Genomic DNA, 25100 nt, shown 5'->3' on the forward strand with positions numbered 1-25100 from the left:
AAGCACGAGGTGGGCCAGAGCTCCAGATAGGTGGAAGGTGGTTAAGACCTTTCTACCCAGAACGTGCATACTATAAAAAATTTAAATAAAATGTATTTGTTCTTGTTGGAAAAGTGAGCCCTGACTAGAAAATAGCGGATTGGGCATTGAAGGAGAGTTACAAACGACTTTCAGTGAAAAATGATTTTGCCCTTTCTTCTTTTTAATCTATGGCTTGAGTTCCACTTCACTTGGAAAATATTAAGCTACTTTTTTTCCATCACTCTCATGTACCCCTAGATGCATCAAAGTTGTCATTTGCGATTCCTTATTTGCGAAAAATAAGGAATCGCAAATGGCAATGCATCAATAATTTCGCAATTTTATTGAGATTCGGTAAAAATCGCAATTTTTACCGAATCCCAATAAAATTGCGAGTTTCAAATAGTGAATTCCCAATTCCCATTCATTCCTATGGGCTGAAATGCCCATAGGAATGAATGGGAATTGCGAATTCGCAATTTGAAATCGGAATGCAACAAAGCCTTTCAAGGGTGGAGAGGGGGGTCCAAAGGACCCCCCCCTGCACCCATGAAATGCACTTTTACATGTGAGTTACATACACACATGTCCTAAGGACATGTGTGTGTGTAACGTAGACGTTTAAAAAATGCATTTTTATGCGTTTTTACACATTTTTGCAAATTACCACGAAGTTCAACTTCGTGGTAATTTGCATTTGCAATTTGTAAAATCGCAAATGTTGTGAGGATGATGCATTGCATTTAAGGAATCGCAAATTTGCGATTCCTTAAAAGCAATCGCATTTTTGGAACTCGCAAAAAATAGCGAATTACCAAAAATGCTTGATGCATCCCAGAAACCAATTTAGGAAGTGCAAACGGCCGATTTTTGCGATTCGCACCGTTTACACTTCCTAAAAAGGTTGATGCATCTAGGCAATAGAGTTTTATTTATTTAATGGAGGGTTTATTTAAGCAAAACATTTTCTAAATATTGGATAGTCATTTTTCTAATGAAATCTTGCTGGAGATATTAAGAGGAGTATTTTATTTTTTTACAAAAAACAAAATACTATGCATCATTTTCAGACTGCAACAAAGAAGCATGCAGATTGTACTGTGTCAGGACAGTTTTCATAGTCAATTAGATAACAAATTCATTAAATTGACTAAAAATGATCAAGATAAACATGTTTTTACCATTGCCCTTTCTTGAGAGAAAATGTTTCAAACACTTACCACGGAGCCAGAGGATAAAGTTGCATTGGGTTTATTCTATTCCATTTAAGCGTTTGTAGTCTGCAACATGTTCAGCATGCTGTCTGAAAAGCTAAAATAAAAAAATAGAATCTGGTGAATAACACACAAGCAATGTAAACGCAATTCTATTTACAAACCTAATTAGAGCTACATAACAAATACTCAAGCTCCATGTGCCAATGCCATTGTTTGCTTCTAAAGGATCTGTCTACACATTCTCTTTATTCTATATGAGAAACCAGTTGTAGTCAATATTGGCATCCTGGTTGTTAACAATCACCAAATAAATTCAAGAGAAACAATTTATGTTAAAGTCACAGGAGAATATGGTATCCTAAATCTGCAATAACAGCCTAGCGTACCAGAAACTAAATATCGTCAGTTCACCAAAGAATTCCAATGGATCTGCTCACAACTTCTTCACCCTCTAACTCTCCTTAAAACAGTGCAAAGGCAAATAAACAAACTAATCTTAGGTATTTGATCCTATGATCTCATTACCGAAATACACAAACCCCTTTATTGGCTCACTATTGTTAGGCATTCTAGCTTCAGGGTGTCCACTTGACATACTAAGGCATTCATCACAGCTCTTTGAGCAATATGGCAAAATACTCATTATCTAGAAGCACGGCCTTGAAACACAGCACTACTACGTCTGGAAACTCAGCCATTCAGAGAGCAGCAAACACTCAACTAGTCCATTGCCAGCTGAGCCAAAAAAGGAAGTTTGAATTTACAGTTGAATTGCGAATTGTCCATCAACATAAAACACTTTATTTCATGAAGTATCTCAGCACTAAAGACTCAGTATCACACTATTGTTTTCTTCGTTATGCCTTTACAATCACAATCCATCTCAGTAGTATGTACTGCTCGATGCACTATGTCATTACTTTTTCTGTTGGGTAAGCCCTCAAACAAGGCCAAAGATACTGCACAGTACTCCAGTGACTGCATCACATAAGGAAATGTTCAAGAAATCAATAAAGTAAAATAGTTGCAGTCAATGGCATGGGTTCACATAAGTTTATGAATGACTTACTATTTTTTACAGTCAATGTGTCTGTAAATGTCTAGTACAAAAACAATACAAATATTTCTCAGTACAGTTTCACGTAAACAGTACAAACTACACAAACCAAGTCAAGAAGATCACAAGATATGAAGATTTGCCTGCTGATTAGAGTAAAAATATATGGATAGTGTGAGCCAATCATCTCATCTTAAAGAAAAATATATTGCCTTCGACTCAGACACTAAAAGTGAATCTCCTTAATTTGTACGTCATCTAGAAGTGGCCAAGAAGAACTCAGTTGAGTGTCACTAAATTTCACTTTAATTGTATTTATATAGCGCTTACTACCACTGACGGGGCGTAGAAGCACCTTTCGACGAGTAGAAAGCTACTCCTGAACCCAAAAAGGATTAGTGGTGGATTAGTATAGAGAAATATGAGTTAATTTGAGCAGTAGACATGCAAGTCTGTGAGTTGGATTAAATAGGATAATGCAGGGATAGAAGAGGGAAGAGTCTAGAAAGTGTTATTTGGGAGGCCGCGGTTGTAAGATGAGGTTTAGGATGAGTCAAAGGAGGGATGCAGGAGGGTAGAATTTAGAAAGTGTTTTTGGAAGAGCAGGAAAATCATAGTAATAAAATGGGGTTTGGGGTGAGCAGAGGAGGGAAGAGTCTACAAAGGGTTATTTTGTAGATCATAGTAGTAGAAAGATTTGAGATGCGTCGGAGTGGAGGTAGAATATAAATTGAGTGGTATAGGGCGAAACATTGAGTAGTGCACTGAAGACAGTGAAAGGTTATTTTTTTCTACAGTAGGAGTAGAGTAATACATCTATAGCTACATAACTAAATAGAAAGGGTATACATGTATAAGGAAGACAATATATTGAGATTTAAATGTGTACTGTATACTCAGAATTTCAAGTGTTGCTGTACTTGGAGCCAATACATTTTTTTTATTTGTATAACTCATTTTTTAAATAAATTTTTTATATTTTCCTCAACATTTCATGTGATGCAAAACAGAATGTGTAAACACGTCGAAATAGGTAAATGAGAAGACATTTTTAACCAAAAACCTGATGTATAAATACTTAAGTGCTGTTGAAATCCAAAAGTCATGATAAAATGGTTAAGTGAACATACGTTACTTCTTTATGATATTTAAAACAAACTGATAAGAAAAGTTTTATAGTCTAAGATTAAAATAGTACATAGCGATGAAAATACTTTCCATGGCACCAAGATTAGGAAACACTGTGTGGCTGAAGACGGAGATCCTAAAAGATTCAGCTGCAGCCAGAGACTACAGTCCATTCAGAAGTAGGTAAGGTAAGCTCTAATGCACTCAACTTTCTAACAGCCAAGGTTTTTCAACCAGTTGAAACCTACATTCTCCTTTATACTTTGTCGCCTCGAGCTACCGTCTAATGGTTGGGCTTTTATTTGATACTGCCTCTTACATGCACCCAGCATTAGGTGAGGTCTGAGCAATCACCCTTCTTCTGTATGTAAATTATTAAAAAATAATAATAATAACAAAAGAAGTACAGCATTATTTGTGCAAAGGGCTGTTCATGCACCCACCCTCACAACGACCTTTTGCAGACCTCTTCCTTCACTGCTGTGTGGTTGAGACTGCCTATAAGGCTCAATCATGAGTAGAGCCAGCAGGGACCTTCTCTTGGAAGGCAGAAGCTGTGTATCCTAACAAGTCCCGCCTGCTGCTGCACTAATTGTTATCCAGGTCTTCAGAAAACAGAGCCTCAGAACTGTCCAAACTGCCACGGGTGTCAGAGGTAAGTTCGAAGGGCATGATTGGGGATAGTGGGCACAATGTGATCAATAGTCAAAACATACTGAAAATCGGCATGGATGGAGAAAGGTAGAAAATGTAAGGAAAATATATCTACTCGTGGAAAATTGGCAGACCATGTAAAATTGTCTACGCCATGTCATAAAACTGCCTCAACATCTACAGCTTTTTAGCGAATTCATGTACCAATTGTGCGAAAGATATTTTCATTAGCCACCCTATTCCCAAACACTTATGTGGGAATGGTGAACCCCCAGGTTCTTGAGACAGGCAAAGCTTCCCAGGAATATCATGGAACTATTAGAATACTACATGAAATTCTGCTTTAAAATGCACCATTAGGTTGAGTGTTTCCCTTAAAATGTTGTAAGGTTTGTGCAGAGGTGATGGAGGACAGCAGTGTGAGGTCAGTGGAGTGGGGTAAATGGGGGCGGTAGCAATCTACACATCCCCGATGGAGGTTATTTGATCTGCCCCTTTACATGGTGCGCTTTGACATGCGTGTTTGCTCCCCATCACCTTTAAGGTTCAAACAGAGTTACTGGTGGTTAGGCAAAATAGAGGTTTTCGTTCTCAAACTCAACTTAAACAAAAGTGACTTCTAAGCATTACAGTGTAGGTAAAACGTGTGTCAGAAGGGTTATGTATGAATTGGCACTACTATAGAATACTCCGGCTAACCACAAGCCAGTACTTCCTAGCTAACCTGGTTACATAAAGTAGTGTGCTGGTTGAATTGTTCCTTATCTGTGGGCTGTAAACTGTAGATTGTACAAGAAGGTGCGATTATCTTTCCAAGTTCTATGCAAGCGTTGCGGGATGATTTACTTATCTTGGAAATAGCCATGTTTTCAATTGTCTTCTGAAGTGTATATGATCCTGAATGCTTCAAATTGTGGCTGTACATATATTATAAAGAACCTGCATACTGAAAATGGTGTTGACATAATATCTCAAAAATATTAAAATCAACCAACATTTAGAAACATTTCTTTCAAGCATGACCATGAAGAGGTATTACAATACTGTATATATGACACCCTCCATGTTCCGTTGACCTACAGTTTTAGGTCGTTGCTGGCATCGGTGAGGCACTGTATCAAGTGACGGGAGTACCCCACCTACTCCTATTAGGGAGTTTGAGGCGTCCTTTAAGCGGGATTACTCTGAGGGTGAATTCTAAATGCACTAGTTTTTAGGCAGCCTCTCAAGCATTGTTGCCCTGTGTCGTTATTACTGTTTGGGAGCATAGGCAAACTGGTCCCTTACTTGCATAGGGCCATGGTACGTGGTGATAAAACAACCCCTTGAGCTCATGCGGCCATAAAATGCATACCCAAGCAAACCACAATACAGAAAACAAGCAAAAGTTAAGTGCCTCTGGTGCCAAAACAGGCACAAACGCTTGTTGCTCCCCAGAGGCTCTATTCAACAATTGGCTCTACTGTCTTTTTATAAGAAAGCTCTTAGTACTCGATGCTCCACAACACACCTGTTGCGGGCTTATCTCTTAGCCTACCACTCCCTCTTCTCTTTATTCAGTTATGTTGTCTTACATAAGAGAGTTTATTTCTACTGTTGCACTGCGAAATAATCTGCCATCCCTATAACAAGGTCGACGCTGAACCAAAGTTCTCTATGTATATATGTATACATTATAGATTTATGATAGGTTTTGATGATATGAAGCTTGTGAAACAGCTAAAACTTTATTTGAGACATCTCTAAATGGAAAAAGTCAATTCATTTTGTGTTGCGATTATACAATGATTTCCTCATACTCTGCAGGAGTGCAACGCTGTTACAGGATAGGTTCCTATTGCGATAAGTCCATTAATTAAGCCACTATAGCCATACACCAATGGAAATAGATAAATATTAATCCTTGCCAGAGTTGAGATCTCCCTTACAGGAAAGATAAAAAATCCTTCCCTTCTCCTCCAAAAACAGCAACATTGAGAACAAAAGGTTAGCTGTACAAAGCCATTTTGCATTTGAGAATCGTGTGATTCACAAAATCACAGGGTTTGTTCCTGCAAATTCGCTTTTTGCTAGGTACTAAACCTATTTCTGATTCATAAAAAAGGTCAACTGACCGATTATGAATCACAATTAAGTATAAAAGCAGCACCCACTCCCAATTGAGATTCCAAATGGTATTTGTGAGTCGTTTGTGACCACTTCGAAAAGTTACCAACTCCTCAATGTAGGTGGCAACAGGTTTGAAAAGGAATCACTTCCCTGTTGGGCAGCTTCCCCTTTGGGAATTGTGATGTATGACCTGGGAGGTGATAAAGGATGTGGGGTAGAGGGGCTTAAGGGGGATTTCAAGAAAGCATTCACTCCTGAGATTTGGCAAAGTGAAGCATGGCTGCATTTTACAAATCCATAGTGAAGGATTGAACACAATTCCGATCTATGCTCACCCTTAACTTATAGAAGTCACTATTTTAATGGTCATGAATTATGAAGCACCCTTTAGACTACAAACTGCCGATGAACTGGAAGCGAACAGGTTATGGAGACGGCGAGGGCATGGGTGGCATTAGTGGACATACTGGACAGCCAAGCGACGACACTGACGTACCCCCCTGACGGTGAGGGCCCTGGGATGGATGATTGAGGGCGTGGGTTGCTGGGTGACCCGGACTGACGCTCAGGTGACCTGACTGCCAAAAGGAGCTCCTGAACAGCGAGACCCCGGTGTGGAGCTACAGCACTGAGAAAGATCAACCCGGTGCGCTGTTACACTACCCAGCATTACCATGCAGGAAATCCGGTGAATGAGCGACATGCCTGGGGGGCGGGGATTTTGAGAGGGGGGGTCCTCCTTTTGGTTTGTCAGCGGATACACAAGGAGCGGAATATTGTGCTGAAGACTACCTATTAAGAGCAGTAACGAGCACCACAGACAAAGATTTTAGGCCACAATAGGGGCGCCATCTTTTCATCACGTTGGTATGAGAATAATACCCCCTTGCGGACTAGTAGCCTGAGAATAATATGTATAATCTGCTAAATTGTAATTGGACTCGGATTGTAACTGCAATCCTATCGTTGCGATGCTATTGCTTATAATATCATAAATAAATACAAATCTATTTTCATAAAAATAAATAATTAATTATGAAGTACCCCTGCATAAAATGCTCATATGCGCTAAACTTTAATGCTCTTGGTACACAGCATATAAACAGGAGATGTTGCGCGAGGTGCTTCACAGTACACAAGGAAATTATGTACACAGTTGTATGCAATTTTACATTCACAAGTTGCTTTTAAGGTACCAGAAAGAAGGAGCCAGAGTATGACAGATATAATAAAGCTCTAAAGTGATTTTTAAACACAGCAATGGGAGTATGTTCAGAAAGATGCATTAGTGGCAGGTGCATAGAGGAGCGATCACTTAAAAGTAGCACAAACAGCCTACAGCGCAAATACCATAGCAAACAGAACAAGCACTGGCGTTGCCAATAGGTCTCGCAGTAGGAAAGTTGGAGCTATTGGTTTTGTAAATGACAAAGCCCTTTATGTATTTAAAATGATAACCAAAGTGAAAGGCATTGTTATTTGCAATTGTAATGGCTCCAACTGTCGTACTGCGAGACCTATTGGCAACGTGAGTGGCGTTGCACGTGTGAGTGGCGTTGCACGTGTGAGTGGCGTTGCACGTGTGAGGGGCGTTGCACGTGTGAGGGGCGTTGCACGTGTGAGGGGCGTTGCACGTGTGAGGGGCGTTGCACGTGTGAGGGGCGTTGCACGTGTGAGGGGCGTTGCACGTGTGAGGGGCGTTGCACGTGTGAGGGGCGTTGCACGTGTGAGGGGCGTTGCACGTGTGAGGGGCGTTGCACGTGTGAGGGGCGTTGCACGTGTGCGTGGCGTTGCGTAGTTGCGTGGCGTTGCGTAGTTGCGTGGCGTTGCGTAGTTGCGTGGCGTTGCGTAGTTGAGTGGCGTGGCGTAGTTGCGTGGCGTTGCGTAGTTGAGTGGCGTGGCGTAGTTGCGTGGCGTGGCGTAGTTGCGTGGCGTGGCGTAGTTGCGTGGCGTGGCGTAGTTGCGTGGCGTGGCGTAGTTGCGTGGCGTGGCGTAGTTGCGTGGCGTGGCGTAGTTGCGTGGCGTTGCGTAGTTGCGTGGCGTTGCGTAGTTGCGTGGCGTTGCGTAGTTGCGTGGCGTTGCGTAGTTGCGTGGCGTTGCGTAGTTGCGTGGCGTTGCGTAGTTGCGTGGCGTTGCGTAGTTGCGTGGCGTTGCGTAGTTGCGTGGCGTTGCGTAGTTGCGTGGCGTTGCGTAGTTGCGTGGCGTTGCGTAGTTGCGTGGCGTTGCGTAGTTGCGTGGCGTTGCGTAGTTGCGTGGCGTTGCATGTGTGCGTGGCGTTGCATGTGTGCGTGGCGTTGCATGTGTGCGTGGCGTTGCATGTGTGAGTGGCGTTGCATGTGTGAGTGGCGTTGCATGTGTGAGTGGCGTTGCATGTGTGAGTGGCGTTGCATGTGTGAGTGGCGTTGCATGTGTGAGTGGCGTTGCATGTGTGAGTGGCGTTGCATGTGTGAGTGGCGTTGCATGTGTGAGTGGCGTTGCATGTGTGAGTGGCGTTGCATGTGTGAGTGGCGTTGCATGTGTGAGTGGCGTTGCACGTGTGAGTGGCGTTGCACGTGTGAGTGGCGTTGCACGTGTGAGTGGCGTTGCACGTGTGAGGGGCGTTGCACGTGTGAGGGGCGTTGCACGTGTGAGGGGCGTTGCACGTGTGAGGGGCGTTGCACGTGTGAGGGGCGTTGCACGTGTGAGGGGCGTTGCACGTGTGAGGGGCGTTGCACGTGTGAGGGGCGTTGCACGTGTGAGGGGCGTTGCACGTGTGAGGGGCGTTGCACGTGTGAGGGGCGTTGCACGTGTGAGGGGCGTTGCACGTGTGAGGGGCGTTGCACGTGTGAGGGGCGTTGCACGTGTGAGGGGCGTTGCACGTGTGAGGGGCGTTGCACGTGTGAGGGGCGTTGCACGTGTGAGGGGCGTTGCACGTGTGAGTGGCGTTGCACGTGTGAGTGGCGTTGCGTAGTTGCGTGGCGTTGCGTAGTTGCGTGGCGTTGCGTAGTTGCGTGGCGTTGCGTAGTTGCGTGGCGTTGCGTAGTTGCGTGGCGTTGCGTAGTTGCGTGGCGTTGCGTAGTTGAGTGGCGTTGCGTAGTTGAGTGGCGTTGCGTAGTTGAGTGGCGTTGCGTAGTTGCGTGGCGTAGTTGCGTAGTTGCGTGGCGTAGTTGCGTGGCGTTGCGTAGTTGCGTGGCGTTGCGTAGTTGCGTGGCGTTGCGTAGTTGCGTGGCGTTGCGTAGTTGCGTGGCGTTGCGTAGTTGCGTGGCGTTGCGTAGTTGCGTGGCGTTGCGTAGTTGCGTGGCGTTGCATGTGTGCGTGGCGTTGCATGTGTGAGTGGCGTTGCATGTGTGAGTGGCGTTGCATGTGTGAGTGGCGTTGCATGTGTGAGTGGCGTTGCATGTGTGAGTGGCGTTGCATGTGTGAGTGGCGTTGCATGTGTGAGTGGCGTTGCATGTGTGAGTGGCGTTGCATGTGTGAGTGGCGTTGCATGTGTGAGTGGCGTTGCATGTGTGAGTGGCGTTGCATGTGTGAGTGGCGTTGCATGTGTGAGTGGCGTTGCATGTGTGAGGGGCGTTGCACGTGTGAGGGGCGTTGCACGTGTGAGGGGCGTTGCACGTGTGAGGGGCGTTGCACGTGTGAGGGGCGTTGCACGTGTGAGGGGCGTTGCACGTGTGAGGGGCGTTGCACGTGTGAGTGGCGTTGCGTAGTTGCGTGGCGTTGCGTAGTTGCGTGGCGTTGCGTAGTTGCGTGGCGTTGCGTAGTTGCGTGGCGTTGCGTAGTTGCGTGGCGTTGCGTAGTTGCGTGGCGTTGCGTAGTTGCGTGGCGTTGCGTAGTTGAGTGGCGTTGCGTAGTTGAGTGGCGTTGCGTAGTTGAGTGGCGTTGCGTAGTTGAGTGGCGTTGCGTAGTTGAGTGGCGTTGCGTAGTTGAGTGGCGTTGCGTAGTTGCGTGGCGTTGCGTAGTTGCGTGGCGTTGCGTAGTTGCGTGGCGTTGCGTAGTTGCGTGGCGTTGCGTAGTTGCGTGGCGTTGCGTAGTTGCGTGGCGTTGCGTAGTTGCGTGGCGTTGCGTAGTTGCGTGGCGTTGCGTAGTTGCGTGGCGTTGCGTAGTTGCGTGGCGTTGCGTAGTTGCGTGGCGTTGCGTAGTTGCGTGGCGTTGCATGTGTGCGTGGCGTTGCATGTGTGCGTGGCGTTGCATGTGTGAGTGGCGTTGCATGTGTGAGTGGCGTTGCATGTGTGAGTGGCGTTGCATGTGTGAGTGGCGTTGCATGTGTGAGTGGCGTTGCATGTGTGAGTGGCGTTGCATGTGTGAGTGGCGTTGCATGTGTGAGTGGCGTTGCATGTGTGAGTGGCGTTGCATGTGTGAGTGGCGTTGCATGTGTGAGTGGCGTTGCATGTGTGAGTGGCGTTGCATGTGTGAGTGGCGTTGCATGTGTGAGCGTTGCGTAGTTGCGTGGCGTTGCGTAGTTGCGTGGCGTTGCGTAGTTGCGTGGCGTTGCGTAGTTGCGTGGCGTTGCGTAGTTGCGTGGCGTTGCGTAGTTGCGTGGCGTTGCGTAGTTGCGTGGCGTTGCGTAGTTGCGTGGCGTTGCGTAGTTGCGTGGCGTTGCGTAGTTGCGTGGCGTTGCGTAGTTGCGTGGCGTTGCGTAGTTGAGTGGCGTTGCGTAGTTGAGTGGCGTTGCATGTGTGAGTGGCGTTGCATGTGTGAGTGGCGTTGCATGTGTGAGTGGCGTTGCATGTGTGAGTGGCGTTGCATGTGTGAGTGGCGTTGCACGTGTGAGTGGCGTTGCACGTGTGAGTGGCGTTGCATAGTTGCGTGGCGTTGCATAGTTGCGTGGCGTTGCATAGTTGCGTGGCGTTGCATAGTTGCGTGGCGTAGTGGCGAGGCGTAGTTGAGTGGCGTGGCGTAGTTGAGTGGCGTGGCGTAGTTGCGTGGCGTGGCGTAGTTGCGTGGCGTGGCGTAGTTGCGTGGCGTGGCGTAGTTGCGTGGCGTTGCGTAGTTGCGTGGCGTTGCGTGGGTGAGTGGCGTTGCGTGTGTGCGTAGTTGAGTGGCGTTGCGTGGTTGAGTGGCGTTGCATGTGTGAGTGGCGTTGCATGTGTGAGTGGCGTTGCGTAGTTGAGTGGCGTTGCGTAGTTGAGTGGCGTTGCGTAGTTGAGTGGCGTTGCGTAGTTGAGTGGCGTTGCGTAGTTGAGTGGCGTTGCGTAGTTGAGTGGCGTTGCGTAGTTGAGTGGCGTTGCGTAGGTGAGTGGCGTTGCGTAGGTGAGTGGCGTTGCGTAGGTGAGTGGCGTTGCGTAGGTGAGTGGCGTTGCGTAGGTGAGTGGCGTTGCGTAGGTGAGTGGCGTTGCGTAGGTGAGTGGCGTTGCGTAGGTGAGTGGCGTTGCGTAGGTGAGTGGCGTTGCGTAGGTGAGTGGCGTTGCGTAGGTGAGTGGCGTTGCGTAGGTGAGTGGCGTTGCGTAGGTGAGTGGCGTTGCGTAGGTGAGTGGCGTTGCGTAGGTGAGTGGCGTTGCGTAGGTGAGTGGCGTTGCGTAGGTGAGTGGCGTTGCGTAGGTGAGTGGCGTTGCATGTGTGAGTGGCGTTGCATGTGTGAGTGGCGTTGCATGTGTGCGTAGTTGAGTGGCGTTGCGTAGTTGAGTGGCGTTGCGTAGTTGAGTGGCGTTGCGTAGTTGAGTGGCGTTGCGTGGTTGAGTGGCGTTGCATGTGTGAGTGGCGTTGCATGTGTGCGTAGTTGAGTGGCGTTGCGTAGGTGAGTGGCGTTGCGTAGGTGAGTGGCGTTGCGTAGGTGAGTGGCGTTGCGTAGGTGAGTGGCGTTGCGTAGGTGAGTGGCGTTGCGTAGGTGAGTGGCGTTGCGTAGGTGAGTGGCGTTGCGTAGTTGAGTGGCGTTGCGTGGTTGAGTGGCGTTGCGTAGTTGAGTGGCGTTGCATGTGTGAGTGGCGTTGCATGTGTGAGTGGCGTTGCATGTGTGAGTGGCGTTGCATGTGTGAGTGGCGTTGCATGTGTGAGTGGCGTTGCACGTGTGAGTGGCGTTGCACGTGTGAGTGGCGTTGCACGTGTGAGTGGCGTTGCATAGTTGCGTGGCGTTGCATAGTTGCGTGGCGTTGCATAGTTGCGTGGCGTTGCATAGTTGCGTGGCGTAGTGGCAAGGCGTAGTTGAGTGGCGTGGCGTAGTTGAGTGGCGTGGCGTAGTTGAGTGGCGTGGCGTAGTTGCGTGGCGTGGCGTAGTTGCGTGGCGTGGCGTAGTTGCGTGGCGTTGCGTAGTTGCGTGGCGTTGCGTGGGTGAGTGGCGTTGCGTGTGTGCGTAGTTGAGTGGCGTTGCGTGGTTGAGTGGCGTTGCATGTGTGAGTGGCGTTGCATGTGTGAGTGGCGTTGCGTAGTTGAGTGGCGTTGCGTAGTTGAGTGGCGTTGCGTAGTTGAGTGGCGTTGCGTAGTTGAGTGGCGTTGCGTAGTTGAGTGGCGTTGCGTAGTTGAGTGGCGTTGCGTAGTTGAGTGGCGTTGCGTAGTTGAGTGGCGTTGCGTAGGTGAGTGGCGTTGCGTAGGTGAGTGGCGTTGCGTAGGTGAGTGGCGTTGCGTAGGTGAGTGGCGTTGCGTAGGTGAGTGGCGTTGCGTAGGTGAGTGGCGTTGCGTAGGTGAGTGGCGTTGCGTAGGTGAGTGGCGTTGCGTAGGTGAGTGGCGTTGCGTAGGTGAGTGGCGTTGCGTAGGTGAGTGGCGTTGCGTAGGTGAGTGGCGTTGCGTAGGTGAGTGGCGTTGCGTAGGTGAGTGGCGTTGCGTAGGTGAGTGGCGTTGCATGTGTGAGTGGCGTTGCATGTGTGAGTGGCGTTGCATGTGTGAGTGGCGTTGCATGTGTGCGTAGTTGAGTGGCGTTGCGTAGTTGAGTGGCGTTGCGTAGTTGAGTGGCGTTGCGTAGTTGAGTGGCGTTGCGTGGTTGAGTGGCGTTGCATGTGTGAGTGGCGTTGCATGTGTGCGTAGTTGAGTGGCGTTGCGTAGGTGAGTGGCGTTGCGTAGGTGAGTGGCGTTGCGTAGGTGAGTGGCGTTGCGTAGGTGAGTGGCGTTGCGTAGGTGAGTGGCGTTGCGTAGGTGAGTGGCGTTGCGTAGGTGAGTGGCGTTGCGTAGTTGAGTGGCGTTGCGTGGTTGAGTGGCGTTGCATGTGTGAGTGGCGTTGCATGTGTGCGTAGGTGAGTGGCGTTGCGTAGGTGAGTGGCGTTGCGTAGGTGAGTGGCGTTGCGTAGGTGAGTGGCGTTGCGTAGGTGAGTGGCGTTGCGTAGGTGAGTGGCGTTGCGTAGGTGAGTGGCGTTGCGTAGGTGAGTGGCGTTGCGTAGGTGAGTGGCGTTGCGTAGGTGAGTGGCGTTGCGTAGGTGAGTGGCGTTGCGTAGGTGAGTGGCGTTGCGTAGGTGAGTGGCGTTGCGTAGGTGAGTGGCGTTGCGTAGGTGAGTGGCGTTGCGTAGGTGAGTGGCGTTGCGTAGGTGAGTGGCGTTGCGTAGGTGAGTGGCGTTGCGTAGGTGAGTGGCGTTGCGTAGGTGAGTGGCGTTGCGTAGGTGAGTGGCGTTGCGTAGGTGAGTGGCGTTGCGTAGGTGAGTGGCGTTGCATAGGTGAGTGGCGTTGCGTAGGTGAGTGGCGTTGCGTAGTTGCGTGGCGTTGCGTGGTTGAGTGGCGTTGCGTGGTTGAGTGGCGTTGCGTGGTTGAGTGGCGTTGCGTGGTTGAGTGGCGTTGCGTGGTTGAGTGGCGTTGCATGTGTGAGTGGCGTTGCATGTGTGAGTGGCGTTGCATGTGTGAGTGGCGTTGCATGTGTGAGTGGCGTTGCATGTGTGAGTGGCGTTGCATGTGTGAGTGGCGTTGCATGTGTGAGTGGCGTTGCATGTGTGAGTGGCGTTGCATGTGTGTGTGAGTGGCGTTGCATGTGTGTGTGAGTGGCGTTGCATGTGTGTGTGAGTGGCGTTGCATCCGTGGCGTTGCGTAGTTGCGTGGCGTTGCGTAGTTGCGTGGCGTTGCGTAGTTGCGTGGCGTTGCGTAGTTGCGTGGCGTAGTTGAGTGGCATTGCGTGGTTGAGTGGCGTTGCGTGGTTGAGTGGCGTTGCGTGGTTGAGTGGCGTTGCGTGGTTGAGTGGCGTTGCGTGGTTGAGTGGCGTTGCGTGGTTGAGTGGCATTGCATGTGTGTGTGAGTGGCATTGCATGTGTGTGTGAGTGGCGTTGCATGTGTGAGTGGCGTTGCATGTGTGAGTGGCGTTGCATGGTTGAGTGGCGTTGCATGGTTGAGTGGCGTTGCATGGTTGAGTGGCGTTGCATGGTTGAGTGGCGTTGCATGGTTGAGTGGCGTTGCGTGGTTGCGTGGCGTTGCATGTGTCAGAGGCTAAATGTAGCACACGGAGACCTCCAGCGGTAAGACAATCAAAAACAACTAAGAAAACATTTCACAGTATGAAGAGATCAAACTCATGAACGAGCGTGATACACCTCAGCTAAAAATCATGATAAATAACAACACACATTAGAAGTGAAACTGCAAGTACAGAAGGACCAGCTTTGCTTGTTTAAAACTCCCACTTCAGGCAGATGAGTGTAATATGTAAAGCGTCTTGTGCACATGAGCAGATCGGAGTCTGGAAGCAAATACAAACAAGAGGAATGACTGAGGCGCATTGGTGTGAAGCACATCAAAGGGCTTCTCCTCCCCTAATTAGGTGAGGAGAAGCCGTTCCGGGAAACTGAAAGTACGGCCGGCCTGTGGCCGGCCATGAATAATTAGGGGAGGAGAAGCCCTTTGATGTGCTGGGCTGGCTGGCCCTGAATGCGCGTGCATGTTATCACGTGGTTCACGTGAACAGCATGAAAACCGCGGGGCTGAAAGCCCTTTGGTTTGAAGAGAAAATAGCCGACTTGAATTCTCCCCATTTCCCATTCCTGCGGAATGGTAAAGGCGAGACCTAAAAACGCTCAACCAATGACAAAACCAAATGTGATATGGAGAGTCATTTGACAAGCGGCAGCCGGGTCTGTTCACATGTCCTTGCAGTGCATTAAACAATGTCCTCTAATACAATGCCCAGCTCATTAGGCCACGCGCCTAGCCTCCTGGGAGTGTGTGTCGCCTGCAAGAGTTACGTGCACCCCAGCATGAAGCTGTGACGGTCTCCATGGCATCAGCTGACTGATTGATTAATTCACCTTCCACGTCTGACCTCAAGAGACAAAGGCTTTGACGAGGCCACCTCCTCCAGGGAAGTGTTTATAATATACCTTAATTTTTTTTAATAAAATCAGTTTTATTGGCATTTTCAACAAATAACAGTACATTAGTAGCCATTGTGAATGAGGCGTAACATCCATTATTTATACGTCTTGTCATGGATTACAGTAACATCTAAATACATGTCACACCAGGTATTGTCATACAGGATGCAATTTGTAGGTCTCGCCTGGCATGCAGCGCATGCGCGGCATGCAGCGCATGCGCTGCACGCTCTGCGAGGGCTTCTTGAAATCAATACGATTTGAGAAGTTGGCTTTCCGCTCCGCCTGTAATTTCCATTGGCGTGCGTCATTTGACATCACCAATTATGCTCAACGGGGTGTAATGATTGTCCAGGAGGCTTTTTAGTCCCTCCTGGTTACCACTCTGTCCACTTTTGGCTCTGCCCACGTGGACAGGATCCTTTACTTGCAGAGGGAGACATTGTCTCCTAATTAGACGCTAAGGCCTTTTTTCTTGGATTACCGCGTTTATAATCTAGAATGGCTGACGCGCCTTTCATTTCTCTGGCGCGGCTTGTTCACATTTACTTTGGAGAAGGAAAAATTTACGAATGGCCTGGGCTGAGGTGGCATACAAATAAAAGACCCTCCCCATATTGCATCTATGGGGTTCGGCTGCTTTTTGTTTGTTCTTTGTTGGGGAAAATCAGAAAGATGTTTGGTGGTTGTTTTTGCCCGAGACAGATGAAAGCAAAATGCCGGCTTTTCACCTTCCCTGCTGCAGGCCCTCTGACACGGTGCACGGTGGATTGGATGCTTTCAGGGAGACAGCAGAAGTTGGCAGCAGAGGGGACCCCGGGAGAGGCAGGCATCCGGCGCTGGGAGGTTCATCCCTCGGGAGGCAGCCAGCAGGCCACGGCCGTTCCCCCCCCTTCTCTCTTCTTGTACATTGATGTTTTTTTTTATTGGTTTTTGACTTTACTGAAATCTTCCTATACCTTGCAGGAGCAGCAGTGGAGGGTGTATTGCATGTTCCCCATCATTAAGCAGGGGTCTTAACATATATATCAAATAGGATGCTTCCATAACATATTTACCTTTTCAGAGAAGGGGTCGGTTAGAGTAATACATTTTAGGCCCCATGAAACTGGAAGCAGAAGTGAACGTTGACCGGTAGCAGTCAACTAGGCCCTTTCTGTATTCCTAACCGGGAGGTGTTTGCACAGGGCTGGCTGCACGTGTAGCGGTGTCTGTAATCTGAAGCTGGGATTACAGAACACAATTTTATTTACTCTTTTACACTTTAGTATGTAACGTTAAGGAGTGGCCTAGCTACTTGCCGTCTTATCGCCTTCTAAGGTTTTTGCGCGTGTTGCCGGTTTTCAGTGATTTATTTACATGTACAGTTGCCGCCAGTGCCTACTGCGGTCCCCGGAGCGCGCATCTCGCTGTCCGGAGAGCTGTGAATATCCGGTGAGGGCTGGAGTCTGCTGCCGTGGTGTGGGGGATGGGCAATGCCGCACTAGAAGGTGGCAGTAGTGCAGCACGTTTGGAAGCACTGCTTTCCTTCCCCCTCCCCTGGCAATAAGTCATGTAAGGTTACTGTGCTGGTTTCCTGGACGGGCTTTCAGAGAGCTGCAGCTTGCAGGAAAGCGCATATGGCAGCGTCCTGGTAATCCTATCCTAGCCGTCCACTAATTTGAGCACTGTATTCCTCATCCGAGGGAATACTATGCAGCTCAACATAAATACGCGTTTGGGATTCTTAACAGTAAAAATAGCTTTTACTGCTCAGGCAAAAAAAAAAAACATATCTAGGTGTGTTAGCTACAAGCGGGACTTTATGTGGGGCGGGTCCGGGTCCATAGCTGCCAAGGTTTCAAATAGGTGTGTGTGACATTTTCATAATTTTTGTGCAATTATGAGTGACATTTCAATGACCATAAGTGACACTTTCTCTCAAGCAAAATAAATCACTGAAGAAGAGGGAAATATACAAATATCAAAATTTAACATACTTGAACAACGAGAAAAAGATTATTTTAAAGTTGCTGTAAAGCACCAGATATTGAAGGGCGCCAATCTAGTGCCATTGCAATCTGGTTGTACTGATGAACTGGGCTGGATGGCCCCTGTGCTGGAGAGATCGTTGCTTTATTCGGCGCAAGGGCATGGCGCCGCCCATGGCGGTATAGTCAGGCAAATTGCATGCAGAGCTAGCATGGTACCCTCTCCCACACCCCGACTTACATTTCAGTAATGTGCACTAACGCGTCACTGCTTAAGCAGAGACACACTGCTGCTTTACCGTACAGATCCTAGAGTACACTTAAGGAAGCCGCTCAGTATGGAGCCACCTTTATAGCCAATGTAATAGCAGTCAAGTGGAACTAGATACCGGGCAGGCACGGGATGTAAAAAAAAAAAATATCTTGCAGCGGGTAAACGACAAGTCATTTAAAATGCTTTTGCTGTAACTTTTGCTTGTTTCGGCAGCACTCACTGGGGAAGGTTAACCAGCGGCAAGATGCTAATTCCCCAGTGGCAATGTGTGTATTTCTAAATTCGGTATTCCACGCACCAGGACGTAGGGCGATCGTACGTGCTGAAGTGCGCAAAATGCAGAGGGCGGGTCACTAAAACAAGTAGGGAAACGTTATCAACTGGCGAGCCACGGCAAGGATTGTTGCGTGAAGGCAACGTGGAGGGTAATTTTTAACGACGTCTTGCAGGGATTGAGACTTCAATCTTCAAGCAACTATTTCTCCCTAGTGCCACGGTGTGAACTTTGCCCCCCCCCTCCCCCATAGTAGTCACTAAATAAAGGTTGTCAGCAGCTACATAGTCCGTGAGAGGTGTATGCCAGGGTGGTACAGTCGTCGCAGCATCACATTATGTTGATTTATTTAAAATTTCAGCACGGCGGTGCGAGAAGGACTGCCATTTGCCGAACAGTAACTGCTGCCTGACCCCCACTGCGCCACAGGCGGCAAAAGGACGTGACATACTTCGGCTATTGAAGGAGTCGGCTGCTAACAGTATCCGTACTCCATTGGGACAAATTATTACATTGTAGCAGTACTGCACGGCTCAGCCAGCCAGCCTGCTGGAGAGGCGAGCTACCTCTCCAGCTTTAACTTTCAGATTATCATTGGAATTAGCAATGCTAGGTCTCCACAGCCCGTGGGCAAGCGCTAATAAGTGATAATGCATTTTAGTGAGGTGATGCGGACCACCTCACTAAAATGCGTCTAATGCGTGATGCGTGGTACTTGGCAGGGCTGTCCGGCTGGTGCTCAGCACCGTACATCGGCCACGCCCCCCTTTCAGAGGCCCCCCCAGTTATTTCATCCTACTTAAAGCCCTGCCTACAAGGATGAAACTTTCGAAGCCCCTAAAAACGCCCTACATTATAAGTGACCATATTGCCATTTTAGTCATCAGCACACAAATTATATTTCTAAAATGACAACTCCTAGTTGCCTGTTTACAACAGCTGTTGAAGTTTTATGCAAAGCTTCTCGGTTTTCCCTAAGGGGTTGTTTGTGTTACTAAATACTTGTAAAAAGGAACTTACTACACCAACACCACCAGCACTTCTAAGAAACATGGTTGTCCATATTATACACACTATCCCATTTTTCTTTGGATTTTAATCATTATATATCTGTTTTTTTCATTAAAACATGTATCCCTATTTAAAAACGTGAGCTACATTATAATAACACCTCATCTGCCTCTGAAAATACAAAACCATAAAAATAAATCTTAATTTCACTGGCGACGTAGGAGGACAATAATCACAAAACTAGAAAACATTTTTATGTTAATTCTTTTTTAATAGGGTCGTTCAGTTGTACATAATATCTTCTGGTTTATTTATAAGTTAACAAATATGCTTATAACACTTTTTATACTAACTTTTCGACATGCTGCACAGCAGCCACAATACTCTACGGCAGAGCTTCAACACAATGGCAAAGCCAACATCTCTAGCTAAACACTTATAAGGTCCCAAAGGCGAGACGTATTGGCTATGCCAATAGTTGTTCTAGAATGGTAGGCAGGGCTAGATATGAGTCCATTGCATGGTGGTCAATGGGCCGTGCCTATGGTAGGTTGATCGCTCTCAGCTTCAGCCCTGTGTATTAAATGGTTCTATATGCCAGCAAATGGTTTAAATGGGAGAACTGGGGTAATATAACTGGGGGTACACCGTGTCTAATGTTTATCACCTAAGATGGGCCGTACAGTATTTCAGAATTCAAAGTAGTGATGGATGAATGCATGGCAAACAAACAAACAAAGAAGACTTATGCATTAATAAAGATGTGTGGCAAAGGTATTGCGTTGTAACGGTTGCGTTGTAAATGCTGTTTCCCCTTTAGAAATGCGCCCACCAACACTGCAAAAAATACTTGACAAGCAACATCTCGCTGGTTATCAAGGGGTAAAAGAAAATTCTGTTAAATTGCCTGAAATTGTCCACAGGTAAGACTGAGGTCCTCATCCCCGGTAGCCAGCCTTCTATCTGGTCACCTGACTGGTGGACAGTTTCTCTAAGTTCTTTTCCTTTGCCAAGCCTGGGATTAAGAATTTAGGCACGTGGTTTAACATCTCAGCTTTGACAGCCAAATCACGGCCTTGGCAGGGAAGTGCTTTGGGATACTGAAATTTCTCCAAAAAATCAACAGCTTGCTGCATCATTTCACCCAGCAGACAGTGATACAAGTTATAGTGATCTCCCAGCTGTATTATTGTATTGTCCTTTATTTGGGAGTTTCCTAGACTCTAGCGGGTTCAGAACGGGCAGCCCAGCTTTTAGGAAATCTCCCGAAGTGGGCTTCCATTGGCTTGGCCCTTGTCAAACTTCATTGGCTCCCAGTGAAGAAAAAAAAACTAGTTTTCAAGGCCCTTTGTATCTGCTACTGAATTATCAAAAGGGAGGTGCAGCCTCCCTGCACCCATTTATCACACCTTACACTCCTTTGAGATGTCTTGTATCCTCTGATGCTTTGCTAGTGCGGGTTCCTGGAGTGGAGAGAGCTCGCATGGGGGTGGGGGGGCTCTTTCAACTTCCTTGCATCTTAGTTATGGAACGCTCTCCCACTTCAGCTGAAGTTATCCAAGAAAGAAGAACATAAGTTACTTACCTGTAAACTGTGGTTCTCCAGTATTGGTGTCTTTCATAGATTCACATGCTTGAATATTCCCCGTCGTCGAAGTGGGAGTCCCACGGTACATAAAATAGCAGTAATATATGCATGTATATATGAGAAATATTATAAATAAAATATACATACATATAATGCAATAAAAATGTAAACTTAAAAAGTACCATAGAACATAATAGGCCCATTGAAAAGCCCAAGGGAGAATTCACTTTAGTAACTTATAGGAGTCATTATGTGTTGGTCCACATTCCAGCCAATCAGGCTGTAGCCTCCTCTAGAACCTTCTCCTCAGAAGCCCAAGTCCTCAGATTTTCGTAGCACAAGTAAGTATAAATGCTTGAGGAGAAGAGAGCCTCTGAGGGGAGGATGGGAGGGTCGCATGTGAATCTATGAAAGACACCAATACTGGAGAACCACAGTTTACAGGTAAGTAACTTATGTTCTTCTCCAGTATTAGGGGTGTCTTTCATAGATTCACATGCTTGAATAAGAATAGAAAGCAGTAAAACATACATTAGTCATAAAGGAAGATACAAATTAAGTTTAGGCATAACTTATCACTTAATAAGCAATAAAAAACCAAAACATGACAATACCTTTATGACTGGAGGCGGGTAGCAACAGAGGCTCACCTTTATCGGAAAAGATTCCGCAGCACCGCTTGACCCACTGCCGCATCCGCGGCATCTGTTGATTGCAGGCAGTAGTGCTTCATGAAAGTATGGCTGCTGGACCAAGTAGCAGCTCTGCAGATTTGTCTTAGAGGTACCCCCGCAAAGAGGGCAGCAGAAGTTGACACAGCTCTCGTGGAATGTGCTCTAGCAGGAGCAGGAAGGGGCTTGCCAGCCCGTTGATGACAATAGGATATGGCAGACGATATCCATCTGGTGATAGTCTGTTTAGTTACGGGTTGTCCTTTGCATACTGGGCCATATGCAACAAACAATTGATCAGACTTTCTGAAGGCAGCTGTGCGTTGAATGTAAAATTTAAGACCGCGCTTCACATCCAGAGTGTGTAAGGAGCGCTCCGCTGCAGATTGAGGTGCAGGGAAGAAAGTCTTAAGAACAATAGGTTCATTGAGATGAAAGTCACTGGGAACCATAGGAATAAAACTGGGATTTGTTCTCAAGGTAACAGCCTCGTTGGAAAATTGCAAAAACGGTGGCTGTATAGTAAAGGCTTGAATGTCGCTGACGCGTCTAGAAGAGGTCAGAGCAAGTAACAGAGCCACTTTCCACGTGAGGAACTTCAGATTGGAAGAATGGATGGGCTCGAATGGAGGCAAAAGCAGCTGAGACAAAACTAGGTTGAGTCGCCATGAAGGTGGGGGCCGACGGATTGGAGGGAACATCCTAAAAAGGCCCTTGAAGAACTGTCTTATGATCCTGGAAGAGTACAAAGATGTTATGCCATCATGACGGAAACGAGAGATAGCAGCCAGAAAAACCTTAAGGGTGGAGTGAGATAGTCCTGATTTTGCTAGCGACAAAAAGAATGGCAAAATTTGTTCTGGCTGAGCACGCATGGGATCTAGTGATCTAGTGGAACACCAAGCGCAGAAACGCTTCCATTTCAGCTGGTAAGTTTTGACAGTAAATTGTGCTCGAGCATTTGCTAGCACTGTCCTACAATCTTTGTCGATATTCATGTGTGCAAATTCATTGTACTCAGGTTCCAAGCATGAAGTTGAAGGTATGCTGGATCCGGATGGCATATTTGACCTTGATGCATTGTGAGAAGATGTGGCAGAGGATGCAACCGTATCGGTTGTGTCAGAGAGAATAGGAGGAGATCTGAGAACCAAGGACGTCTCGGCCATTTGGGTGCGATCAGGATTATCCGACATGGTTGGAATCTCATTCTGTGTAACAGACGAGGAATGAGCGGCAGAGGAGGGAATGCATAACTGAAGGCGTTCGACCAATTTATTGAAAAGGCATTCCCACTCGACTCCTTGTGTGGATGCCGGCTCGCAAACCTTAGACATTTCCTGTTGAGAACAGTTGCAAAGAGATCCAACTGCGGTCGGCCCCACTGTCGGAAGATGTAATCCAACGTTGGTTGGTGGAGTTCCCATTCGTGGTTGTCCGAGAGGGCTCTGCTGAGCGCGTCCGCCAGCACATTGGCCACACCTGGTACATGGATCGCTTGGAGATGTATTTGACGTTGGAGAGCCCAGTCCCATATTTCCTGTGCCAGCTGTGATAGCACGAGAGATCTTGTGCCGCCCTGTTTGTTGATGTAGTGCATGCTGGTGGTATTGTCTGTCTTCACCAACAATGTCTGTCCCTGCACTACTCTTTGAAAGGACTTCAAGGCCAAGAAAATCGCCAGTAGTTCTAAGCGATTTATGTGCCAAGTGCGCTGAGACGCCGTCCACTTGCCTCTCACGGACATTCCGTCGAGATGAGCACCCCAACCTTCTAGGGAGGCGTCTGTCGTCAGTGTCAGTGTTGGTTGTTCGTCCTTGAATGAACGACCTGTTGCTATGTTTGGAGGATGAGCCCACCACTCCAAAGCTCTTTGTATGCGGGGCGTCAGATGGATCTTGTCCTCGAACGACCCTGATACCTGCTTCCACTGGCTGTCGAGTTCTTCTTGAAGGACTCTCATGTGCAGTCTGCAGTTGGGAATCAGTTGAATGCACGAGGAAGCCATGCCGAGGAATGATTTGTACATCCGGACAGAAACGTACTGCCTTGACTGTAGGAACTGAACTTTCTGCAACATTCGGCTCTGACGTTCCTGTGAAACGAACACTTGCCCTAGCCGAGAATCGAGCGAGGCTCCTAGAAAATCTCGTTGTTGAGAAGGGCGAAAGTGTGACTTTAGGCAATTGATGGAGAAACCTAACGTTTCGAACAGGGATATGCAGACTTGTGTGTGTTCTTGTGTCAGTTGGAAAGTCCTGGCTTTTATGAGGCAGTCGTCCAGATATGGATAAAACTGGATGCTCTGTAAGCGCAGGTAAGCGGCCACCGGGGCTAGGATCTTGGTAAATACCCTCGGTGCCGATCGAAGGCCGAATGGAAGGACCTTGAATTGATAATGAAATTGGCCGACTGTAAAACGAAGGTATTTCCTGTGCCTGGTGTGAATAGGCACATGGAAATATGCATCTTGAAGGTCTATTGTCGAAAAGAACTCTCCTGGAATGAGGAAATTCAAGATTTGAAGCAGGGTTAGCATCTGAAAAGTCTTTGACGCGATGAACTTGTTTAGAGCCCTCAGATCCAAGATGGGGCGCCACTCTCCTGATTTTTTCTTTACTAGAAAGAAACGGGAGTAGAATCCCTTGCCGCGTTGACATTGCGGTACCAATTCTATGGCTCCTTTCCTGATCAGAAGCTGCACCTGGGCCAACAGTTCCTTGAAATGGGGAGAAGGTGGGCCCGAAGGCGGGCGAGCGGGGGGAAATTTCGTAAATTCCAGGGTGTGGCCTTTTGAAACTACATCCAAGACCCATCGGTCGTTGGTGATGTTCGACCAGTTGCAGAAGAATTTCGAGATTTGACCTCCAAGATGCACAATCCTCTCACTGTTTTTTGCTGGTGTTCGCACCACCTCTGTAGTTGGACTTCCGATGGTAAGGTCTGGAGGTGGATGAACGATTTTGGGACTGATAGGATCCTCTTTGTATGTTGTCGTAAGTGTATCCTCGATATTGGCCCGTGCCTCGAAAAGTAGAGGTTCCTCCTCCTCTACCACGTGCCCCACGAAATGGCCTCTTTCTGTATTGAAGAGTTGTTAAGGACTTCGCTGTGTCCGTGTCCTTTTTGATGAGTTCCAAAGCATCATCAACGTGCTTACCGAACAGAGACTCGCCATCGTAGGGCAAATCAAGCACTCTGGATTGAACTTCCGGACGGAAGGTTGTTGACTTCAGCCAGCCTTGGCGACGCAAAACTGCAGCACCCGCCAATTGTCGGAAGCCAGTAGAGGCTATATCGACGGCACAGTCTATTATTTCCGTTGAAATCTTTTCTCCCTCGAGAATGATGGCCTGTGCTTCATCCCGGATGGAGTCGGGCATTTGGGGGAGTAGACCAGCGATCTCGGACCACATTTGACGGTCGTATCGACCCAGAATGGCTAAGGCGTTGGAAGCTCTTACCGTTGTCGCTGCCATTGTGGTAAATTTCTTACCAATTGAGTCCAATCTACGGCCATCCTGATCCGGGGGGGAAGTCAGGGGTATGGCTGGATTTCGAGACCTTTTTTGTGCCGCCTGAGTGATCACTGAGTCTGCTTTAGGCTGTGAAACTAAGCAGGCCGGGGAAGTAGGCGGTGCTTTATATTTTTTGTCCAGTCTAGGCAGAACGGCTGGAATGGAGTTAGGACGTTCCATTAACTTTAGACCCTCTTCCCGTATGTGGTCAATGATAGGGATGGTATGAGTTTGACGTTGAGGCAAGTCTTTAAAGTCATACAAAAAACATTCCGCTTGTTGCGTTTCCAACGTTAAGTGGAACCTCCTTGCTGCACGAACCATAAGGCTGTGGAAACTCGCGATATCCACTGGTGGCGAAGTTCTTGGTGATGTTGGTGGAGTAGAGGGTGTCTGTGCCCTATAATTGTCCCAATC

The 25100-nt window shown here is 47.8% G+C and overlaps 1 long non-coding RNA gene across 1 annotated transcript in view; it reads right to left on the reverse strand.

Annotated features, from left to right (window-relative positions):
* The window catches only part of LOC147728388 (uncharacterized), a 207086-nt gene that overhangs the window by 23400 nt on the left and 158586 nt on the right, over nucleotides 1-25100 (reverse strand). Inside the window, exon 3 of the long non-coding RNA XR_015309552.1 lies at nucleotides 1242-1332. This is a non-coding gene — a long non-coding RNA (uncharacterized LOC147728388). The remainder of the gene's footprint in view (nucleotides 1-1241; nucleotides 1333-25100) is intronic.

This window comes from Lissotriton vulgaris, chromosome 3_1 (genome assembly GCF_964263255.1).
Source record: "Lissotriton vulgaris chromosome 3_1, aLisVul1.2, whole genome shotgun sequence".
In the NCBI taxonomy this organism is placed as follows: domain Eukaryota; kingdom Metazoa; phylum Chordata; class Amphibia; order Caudata; family Salamandridae; genus Lissotriton; species Lissotriton vulgaris.